The following is a 4,520-nucleotide window of genomic DNA, read 5'->3' as shown; positions in this document are numbered from 1 at the left end:
TTTTGACCTTTAATGTGCTTTGGTCAGTCTACTTTTTCCTCTAGTCTTCATATAAGAAAGGTGTGTGTAGTGGGGTGATGTTTACAATCCCATACTAAGGGCCAACTCAGATACCATGGTGATGGGAGTACTCTAAAAACCTAACTAGAACAGAAAACTTAGTAAGATGCCTCATACAAGGAGTTGGTTTGGGAGCTAAAGAAGAGAGTAACGAAGCAACCTTTCTTTGCAGATTTTAAAAGTGGTGAAAGAATGGTCTTTGAATGACGGCTACAACTTGATCTGTGGAAATAAAGGTTAAACTCTCTCATCACAACCCCATCTAGCCCAATTTGTTCCAATGTGAGTGGATTGGATTGCTTTACATCAAAAGCCAAATGCAACCTCTCTCTGTGCGTGTGTGTACATCTTACCACTATCTGCATGTTTATCCATCACTCTAGTAGATGGATTGAGTTTTATTCAGGTGCATGTGGTCATGTCACCCTCCAGTGGCTGCAGCCTGATGATACCTTTTTATTTCCTTTGTAAAGAGCTTTGCTATATAAGAGCTAGGTATTATTATTACAAAGGAGTTAGGGCCTGATCCAACTCCCTCTGAAGTCAATAGCCAGACACCTATTGATTTCAGTGGAAGCTAGGTCAGGCCCATGAGCACCAATATGTCTGCACAAATGCAAACATTTCACAGGATACTATTCATTATTTTTAAATCACTCAGTTGATTATGTTTTGTGCTGGTATGTCAGTAACCTGCAATTTCAATTTTCCTATGTAGATCCTGAAGGCTTTAAACAAGGGAACAACATTTTAAGAGAACAGGGCAGTTTTTTCTTCTTGTACAAACAGAAAGGAAGTAAATCCCATCTTTTGTAGAATGGGAGCTCTCTTATAGTTGTGCAAATGATGCACTGTCCACTACTACAGATCCATATAACCACATTCAGCTTATTGCTTAACCGTGGATCAAATTGTTCCCGGTGTAATTCCGGTGAAGTTAATGGAGTTATGCTAGGATTGATTTTGACTCCTTGGGCCTATCTGTAATGTTTGAAAAAACAACAAAATCAGTGGTGTCATTCTGTTGCAACAGGTCAGGTCAAGGTAGTCTTCTTATAAAAAAAATTCCTAGTTTAGAACTGCTCCTTGAAAGTGTGAAACTAATGACTCTTTCCTTAATGAATTAGTTTTCCTCTATCATATAGCGATACTGATTTGTTATTGTCAGGTTGTTCATGAATGCTGAACTGCTGGTAATTAAATATTTGTTCTTTAAAGTGCTCACTGTTATTGAATATAATAGCACTAGTAAAATGCTGTAGCCCAAGGCAAAAGAGCAGTATCTTACTGAGGGAGTTGTTTCTTCTGCAAACTAACTAGTCATTCAGCAGCAAGATACTGTAATGGGTGGCTCAGAAATGTTGAAACAAGTTATAACACAGAACTACAACGGTCCCTTCTCTACCAAAGGTCATACCTTTCCCTCTGCAACTTACAGGAGCTCTGGCTTGATATTTTCAAAGCCACCTATGGAATCTGAACAGCCAATTCTCATTGAAGTTAATGGTAGTTGTGTCTAAATCCCAGAGTCAGCTTTGAAAAATCTCAATCCTGATATTTAAATATTACAGCTTGACTTAATATTCAGAAATTTCTGGCTCCTTTTGGGGAATCTACATGGTGTTTTTTTTGTTTTTTAAAACCACATTTATCACAAACAAAAAACCATTGAGGGAGGATGAAATTGCTAATGGCAGAACTGGACTTTGTATGGAAAACTGGCATATTCAAATTTACAGGATAATTCCCCACAAACTAGATAGATCGGATGATTTAAATTCTAATTTTTAGTATACAGTAGCTTTCCACACACAATACTAGAAAGCTCTCCGGCTCATGCTGTTTGTGCCTGCAGAATGTTTAATCCCCATTGTCACTGACAAATGGACTTTGCCAACCTTGGAAGGCAGCAGTGTGTTCAGCAGAAAAAGTGTCCTGCATCCACTCAGCATAATTCATTGTTAGGGTGCATTCCTCAGTCTCACAGGTGACATGTCAGAAATTATAACTGTTCTCACTGTCCTCATCTCTGACTTGTTTCCCCACTAATTACTTGTCAGCACACAACACAGCAGACCCTGAGTGGCACAAACAAAGTCAGAGTCTCTCACATAATAAACATTTATTTATAGATGTACAATTGTATAATTAATTCTAAATCAAGAAATACAGATTCTGTGAGTATCCTTCAGGATCTATGCTTTATTGCACATAGCGCTTACCATCCATGGATATCTACTTGAGAAATCAAAAGATTTGGTTGGATGGGCACTGGAGCAGGAGTGCCATTTTGAAAGATGTCAGCACCTTTTGCAAACATGAGTTGTCTCTCACATTTCCCCTCCAACATCTCTTAATGCTGGGTAGCTCGTGTGCCTCTGTAAACAGCATTTATTCCAAAATATTTTATTTCCACCATATCCCTCTCCAAAGACCTGGGGGATATCTTTTAAAACTTGAAATCAGATCAGATACATCACAGTAGTGGATAGTAAGGCTTGCAATGAACAGGAGGGCTCAGAACCATTTTGCTACATAAATATCCAGTTAAAAAATAGAGCTGGTCAATTTCAAACAACAAACAGAAATAAAACCATCTGGCCTTTCACTTTTCTCCCAGCCCCTTAACACCTTACTTGGCAGCCATTGCTATTTTGATAAATTCCACCATAAGGGAACTCTGAAAACTGTTCTTATAGGAAATGTCTTCAGGCAAAAATTAACATCAGGGTAGAGAAGAATCCAGTTTATGCCATTAATGGTAACTTAGCTCATTCAACTTTTGCCTCTCTCACTTCATATGTCAAAGAGATGCACTGGGTTTAGAATAACCTTGAGCGCTATCCTGTTGCTCTAATCCAGGTCCTGCTTACTTAAGCAGGTACCCCAAGGCTTTTAGCAGCATCATTTCTTCTTCTAAAATGCATGATGGGCAAAACCATTGCTAAAAAATGGGTAAAACGTAGTGTGATCTAGTATCAGATGCGTCAAAGCCCAATTAAGCAACTGAAGATTAACCATCCCCCTCTTTCTGATCTCCCCACCAAAACTTCTTTCACCAGAATCAAAGACTCTGTTTTGGGGGGATGTCAATACAGGTTGAAACATCAGAAGTGTTATGGCAAGGTAACAGCCCTATTACAGTTAGCAGTCTGCTGGATGAGGAACTCTGAGTTTAGGAAAGATAAGAACAAAAGGACATAGCTCGTGGCAGGCCCTGTTTACAGAACTAATGCTGCACACTGATTACAAGGCAGAAATAAAGCAGACTCTGGAAAAAAAAAAAAAAAGTTACACACACACATAAACCAATTGAACACTGATGAGCTAAGACCATTTATGACAATCCTCTCCTTGCTGTACAAGAATCCAGCACTGTTGACTGCCACCAATTAAATCAATATAGCAAAAACAAATCAGAAGTCTGGTCAATTTTAAGAAATCTTCTTTCTACAGATTTAGAGATTCTTTTATAAAAAAAAACTCAGTCACAAAATTGTATTTTCCTCAACAAAATAAAAAAAATAAAATAAATGCAAAGTATCATCAAATGACGACCTGAAATTGGATAGGTCTTCAGGGCTGCACGGCCCCCCAAAACAGGTTAGAGTTCACACTTTACAGTTTACTAAATTGGGCAGAAAACTAAATAATTTAATCCAATCCCTGCATAGTTTAAAAGTACAACATACATATAGCTATAAATTAATTCTAAATAGATAGATTCTTTTCTTATTAATTGGTTTTTAGTCCTAAAAAAAAATCTTCCAATTTCTCTCTCCGTTCGAAGTGCCCAGTGCAATCATGGAAGGGTCTCCTTCTGCTTCATGGCTTGCTGCAGTTTGTTTTTTATACTCTACACTTGTTCGCATGGTTGCTGTATCCTAGGAGAGACTAGACTGTCGCACTCTAGTGGTGTTGGAAAGAAGGGAAGAAGACAGGCAGCTTTCCTAACTGCTGCCTGCTGCATCTAACGTTGGAGACAGAGAGAGAGAGAGAAGAGAGAGGGCAGTTGTGCGTTGCTAATTCTCCAATTCCATTTTAATTTAAGGTTTGATTCTTTAAATATAAAGTCTGTCACCTTGGCTCAGTGCACTTCGCCAAAAGTCTTCAGGCATTTCAAGAGTCTGGGAATAAAAGTGGTAACTGTGTCAGTCTCCAATCCATGATAACCATTTAAGACAAAACACCTTTCCCACCCACCTCCCCAAATTACAGGTAACATGTCTAATTGAAAAATGCTAAAGTAGTTCTTTGTTTTACAGCTACGCTCTTCATTAGACCATGGATACACAGAGATATGCTGAGTTAGAGAGAGAGTGACAAAGTTAATTAAAATATTTCAATTTAATAAGAGGAACAATTATCAAAACAATTATCAAAACAAGGTACAGGACATTATATATATATATCTATATATATATAAATTATATATAATATATATATATATAATGTCCTGT

At 37.8% G+C, this 4,520-nt stretch overlaps 1 protein-coding gene across 5 annotated transcripts in view; it reads right to left on the bottom strand.

The window, feature by feature from the left end:
- Positions 1–2,163: 2,163 nt before the first annotated feature.
- The window catches only part of DNAJB12 (DnaJ heat shock protein family (Hsp40) member B12), a 27,277-nt gene continuing 24,920 nt past the window's right edge, over positions 2,164–4,520 (bottom strand). For 4 of the 5 annotated variants that reach the window (XM_024201878.3, XM_024201877.3, XM_024201880.3 and 1 more), the window contains exon 9: positions 2,164–4,187. The gene's annotated coding sequence lies outside the window, so the exon portion shown is untranslated. The remainder of the gene's footprint in view (positions 4,188–4,520) is intronic. The other variant, XR_002908212.3, reaches the window with a different exon arrangement.

Source organism: Terrapene carolina, unplaced genomic scaffold (genome assembly GCF_002925995.2).
Source record: "Terrapene carolina triunguis isolate 2854851 unplaced genomic scaffold, T_m_triunguis-2.0 Scaffold95, whole genome shotgun sequence".
Lineage (NCBI taxonomy): Eukaryota > Metazoa > Chordata > Testudines > Emydidae > Terrapene > Terrapene triunguis.
The sequence above is the reverse complement of the archived record's forward strand: the minus strand, read 5'-3'. Positions and strand labels throughout refer to the sequence as shown.